Genomic DNA, 6,014 nt, shown 5'->3' with positions numbered 1-6,014 from the left:
TAAGCTTTTTAACAAAAAATGCAGATTTTGATTTTCTTTACTTTTCTATTTTTCCAAATTTCAATTTTTGAAGTTTTTTATGTAAAAGTTTTACATTAATTTTTTTTGTTGTTTTACTATAATGAGTTTTTTTTCATAAGATTCTTTTACTATTTCAAAAAAAACAAAATTCTAAAATTTATCCAATCATATCATTTGTATAATTTATTTTGAAATGAGTTAAGATTGAGAAACTCTGATCATTTTGTGTTTTGACTCAGTTGAATATCAGTGGTCTTAAAAAAATGCAAAATACTCCAATACTTCCTTTACTTCCTTCAACATCTTTTCTGTCGACACTTCATTCTGATTTAGATTTTGCTCCCAACAAAGAGGAATTGAAATTTAAAACAACAGTAACCGATAACAACATCGAATTATCCTTTGAGGTGGATTGCACAAGAGTAACAATAAAAACACAGACTACTAGCTTAACACTTCCGAAAGATTTGTGGAGAACTTTAGAGGCTGCTAGACATCATAACCTCCACTTAGCAGAAGAAAAAGTCAACAATTCAGTACTTTCTCTCCCCACTTATTTCCAGGCCATTGAGAGAATTCGAAAAGAACAAGGATTTCATCCACTGAAAGACTGCAAAGGTATTCTGTTCCCGTACTCTCGTGAAATAAATCACTACGGTGTATGGTGGGTAGAAGACATGTTCTCCAAACATGCTGATACAATTTCTACAAAATCAGAAACCTTCGATCTTCCCAATTTCCGAGATCTTATTCTTCCTCCTATCCAAGAAAATGACAATGATGAGAACCAATCACTTCATCAAAATCTTCCTTTCTCGAACTACAGGTGCTCTCCAATATAAGTCTTAACAGTTGCTTGTATTCTTTGCTAAATTCTCCCTCACGTGACAACATTTGTCACGTCACGTGATGTTACTAAAATTAGAAATGACATAACTATTACGTCATGATGAACACTCAAATCTCATTGGTTACGACTGCTTTTACATGATCTCATTGCTTACGATGTCGCAATAATTCTCGTTCTTACTAAAATTTCATTGGTTCGATTTATGAAGCTCTTTCTTGAAGATAATTTATTCATTTGTTGCTTTTCGTTTTCAATATTCAGTTACCTTATTTATTCAATTCTTCCTTTCTTGCTTTAAAAACTCATCTTTTACTTACTTCACACGCCACAGATGGATCAAAGTTCAGTCTCAGCTGACAGCAAAAAACCCTACGCCTTCCCCTTCCGCAAACGAAACCATAAGGGAAAACCAGTTATTCCTTCCTCCCAGTTTGATTATCATAATGAAAGCATATATTCTTTGTTTAATGACATCAACGTGAAAGTTGAGGACACTGAATCCAAACCAAATAAGGATCGCCAAGGAAACAACAACCTTTGGTCTTTCCAAGAATACAGCAACCGGAAATTTCAAATCAGCATCCCAGAGGAGACTATCAACACAAGCTCGAATTGGACCCACTTGAAAGTCTTTCGCGAAAATGTCGAAGGTGAAATTGTTCTACATCAGTTTCTGATGCTGTCGGTCTGGGAATTGAAAATTTTCATCCAAAAATTACCTGAGATGTTGAAAGAAGCACTACAATTTGAACCCACAGAAGTTACTGCAAAATTGATGATTGACGAAACTTTGTTCCAGCCAACTGATGTGGAGGAAAAAGCAAAATTCGATGTGTTCTGGGAATTGAGTGAGACTGCTAGGCGAAAAGTATGTGTGACCAGAACATTTTACCAAGATGATCCGAATCGATGTTATTTCAGCATCAAGCTCTTCACTCGAGGGACTGAAAAGGACAGTTTTAGAAGGAAATGCTTCCTTTCTGTCAGAATTGGGGAGTTGCAGAAATTACATCGAATGAGCAATGAAATTATTTCAGTGCTGAACAAAGTCAAAAACCCGACAAAATCGCAAAGTGCATAGAAGTAATTGTAAACTTTTATAATGTATGTGATGTCTTTATTTATTCACTTTTTGAATTAAATTCTTTCAGAACAGTTGCTTGATATGAATATTAAGGAAATTGTAGAGTTCGAAAAAGAAATCAGTCAACTTTTTGTTGGAAATACAAAAAGGAAAAATTATTTTTTGGCTGTCTGTCAAAGTTTTGACAAAAATGCAGATCTAGATAAAATTAACAGAGAAGCTCCCTTCGGAGGTCTAATAGGAGTTGGCGATTCAAAGTTAGAAAAACTTTTGAATTGGTCGAAAATTTTTCGTTTACATGCCACATTTCATGATGCAACTGGATACCTGAAAACAAATCTAAATATTGGTCCTGGGTACTGTTACATGGTTCCATTCCTTAATTCAAAATTTAACTTTTGTTTCTTGGGACATATAACAGGTCTAGCATATTGTTGTTTTCTGAAATTTTCACCACGATTCCATTCAATCAAAGTGTGAATCATTATTTCCTAAACACGAACAAAAATCAGTTGCACTCTAATGACAGATCATAACAATCACGCAGCTGACTTTATTTTCGATAATAACAATCAGGAGCGACCTCCTTGGAAAATTTGCGGACGCACTTGCTCTCGGACAGCTTTTTTGTCAATATTCCAGTGCTTAGTTGTATTAATACTTCTTCTTTTTTCAATTATCAACCTTATTTTTGCTAGAACTTGTGACGAACGAACAGTTTGGATTGCTATTCTTTCAAGTGCTGTAGGTTACATACTTCCTAACCCCAGAGCATAAAATGAACAAGATTATATCAACAAAGGAACGCATTCTGATGTATCTTGTTGGGCCTTCCGGATCTGGGAAGACTGTTTTCATTAATGATATGCTGCAAATGAAAACTTTTCAACCCTCGTTTGATCGAATTTTATACTTTTATAAGCACTTTCAAACAATTTACGATACAATGATGCAATCAATTGCAGGCATAGAATTCATTCAGGGTGTTGACTTTGAATTAATTGAGAACTTACCAGCTGACGGCACAAAATATTTACTTATATTCGATGACTCATTAGACATTCTTTCCAAGTCGGAAAAATTCAACGAAATTGCGACAGCCGGTAGACATCGAAATTTAAATTGTGTTTATATCAAACATAATCTCTTCCACAAAAATAAAACTGGACGTGACGCCGAGCTTCAGACTACTCACATTGTTTTGTTTAAATCACCCAGAGATGTGCAGCAAATTGATATATTGGGAAGACAACTGGGTCTGGGAAAACAATTAAAACAATGGTATGATGACGCTACACAAGAACCATATGGACACCTTATGATTGATTTAAGACCATCTACACCTGATTTGTTAAGATATTGTTCAAATGTAACTTCATTTCCTTCAGAATTCTTCGTACCGAACAGTCGTGCTCGTATTAGTGATATTAATGATAAACGCACAGAATTATTATACTCTGAAGCTCTTTCGGAATCTCAACAAGAAATTTCAACCAGCTTTCCTTCTACATTGTCCTAAGGAATTCATCAGATTTCTCTGTGAGTGTATTGTAAACTTGATTAAAGGAAACCTCACAGGAGTAAGAAAAAAACAGTTTCTTCGCTTCCAAAAACAACTTAGAAAGCTCACTTCAAAATCAACAACTCTAAATTCCAGAAGACTTATATTGGGCTCGAAAGCTGGAATAACAATATTAAGTTACATATATCAACCTTGTATGAACAAATTTTCAACTTTCTTCAATGAGTGAGGTCAAAAAGTTTGTTCTTGTTCCAAAAGAACTGTGGGAGACCAGAAAACGGAAGTTACCGGAACCCTCCTGCGAGATCTATAAAAAGGAAGAAACTGGTTTTCCAGTTATCAAAAAAGCGAAAGAAGAACGTTCCGAAGAAACCAATCGTCCACCTAAAGAACTTAAGACAGACCTGGAATTTCACTACAAGAAATATCCTGAGACATTGAAAACTTTGAAAGAGATATACGAAAACAAACGGTTGAAAATTTCACTTTCCAATACAATTATTGTTGACAACGTTGACACAGGAGTTGATATAAAAACATTCCTTCATTCAATCAAATTGAAAAACGCTCCAGTTGATCCAAATTATTTCCTAATCCTAAAAGTTCTAAATCTGAGACCACATCTGGTTAAAAACAACATTTTGAGGACACAGTATGGCTCAGACTGGTTCAATTACAGTTTCAGATAGAATCAAATTGCAGAAGTTGTATAAAGGAAAGGGACCAACAGCTTTCGGTTCTATCAACAACCTAACAAAAGCAAGTGGAATCAGTCGCGAGAAAGTTACAGAATTTTTACAATCAAAAGACTCTTATACAAAATATAAAGGAATCAGACGAAAATTTCCCCGGCTAAATGCGCATGCTCGCTATATTGATGAGATTTGGTGCTTGGATCTTGCGCAAATGGATAAACTATCACGATGGAATCGAGGTATCAACTTTTTACTCGTTACTGTAGATGTTTTTTCTCGATACCTGCGAGTAGAACCATTACGGAGAAAAGGAGCAGAGGCCGTGAAAGCAGCTTTTATCAAAATGTGTTCGAAAAAGAACGAACTCAATTTCCCAAAAAAATTATGGCTAGATCAGGGAAAAGAGTTTTTCGGAGATATGGCCAATTTCTGCGAGGACGTGGGAATCAAATATTATCACACTTATAGTGAAACGAAAGTAGCTTTTGGCGAGAGAGCTATACGAACCCTGAAAGTTTTAATTTACCGCTACCTGGAAGAAAACGACACATTAACCTATACCAAAGAACTGCAAATGTTTGTTGACGTCATTAACTCAAGAATCAATCGGAGTATTGGGTTGGCGCCCAAAGATGTAGTGAATGCTGACTTTTTGACTGTCATGTACAAGCGAATGAAGCTACGAAAAAATACAAAGCCCAAGTTTCAAGTAGGAGATAAAGTTAGGTTGGCATTAGCAGAGGGCAAATTTCAGAAAGGATATAAACCTCACTATACACATGAAATTTTCCTAGTTCGAAAAATAAATACTTCAGCGCCCTTCCCGACATATTTTGTTGTTGATCAGAAAGGAGAAAACATTGATGGAATCTTTTACGAACAAGAATTGTCAAAAGTTGCATAATCATTTTTCAATTAGTCGCGCTAGAAAATGGACGGTTACAATCTACCTTATTTTAAAGGAGTTCCTCGTCAGAGGGGGCGTGGCTTTGGAGCCTTGGCTAGAACAGTCGCTAGGACAACTCTTCCCATTCTCAAGAAATACGTTTTACCTGCAGCAAAAAAATTGGACGAGATGTAATCGAGTCAGCCATTCCCGAAATTGGTGGTGTTTTATCAGGACAGACTTCGATTAAAAAAGCAGTAAAGAAGACTGCAAAATCAACAATACAGAAACAAGTTGGTGGTGGTATGAAAAAGAGGAAAAACACTAGACAAAGTGTTACTCGACAGAAAATTCGCAAAGACTTTTTGAAGAACCTTGACTAATCATTTTTCCAAACAAACGTCACACAGAACAGTCAAACATCATGAATTCGTTTTATCTAGAATTGGTATCCAACGCTTCCTCTCAGGTTTACCCTCAAAATGCAATGGCTTCGTTCACCAATTTTCTTCCCGACAAAATTGAACTGGATGGATCATGGGAAGTAGCTTTAGTCGAAGTATCATATCCCGGTATATGTTATAACATTGAAGGAGGATTGATGACATTTCACTATGATGAGAAATTTAAGCATGTATTCGCTATTCCACCAGCAGTTTTTAACTCTATGGACGAATTTGCGAAGAGTCTTACAGATATACCCAAAAAAGCACGTCATCCCAAAAACTTAGATCCTCAATTTTCTATCAACATCGACAAAAAAAGTCGAAGACTAACTTTTTGCAATAGAGGATCTCAAAATGTATCCTTCAGCAAAAGTTTGGCTGCTAACTTGGGCGTTGAAGCTGACAAACCTGTTATGCCACCTGATTCGAAAGGATCATACAACACCAAGTCCTGGGCAACGGCAGATCTCCCTTTTGATATTACTGGAACACATACAGTTTTACTCTACT

The sequence above is a fragment of the Convolutriloba macropyga genome, unplaced genomic scaffold (assembly GCF_964194025.1).
Source record: "Convolutriloba macropyga unplaced genomic scaffold, txConMacr16.3 SCAFFOLD_780, whole genome shotgun sequence".
NCBI classification, from domain to species: Eukaryota; Metazoa; Xenacoelomorpha; order Acoela; family Convolutidae; genus Convolutriloba; species Convolutriloba macropyga.
This window is presented reverse-complemented; position numbering follows the sequence as displayed.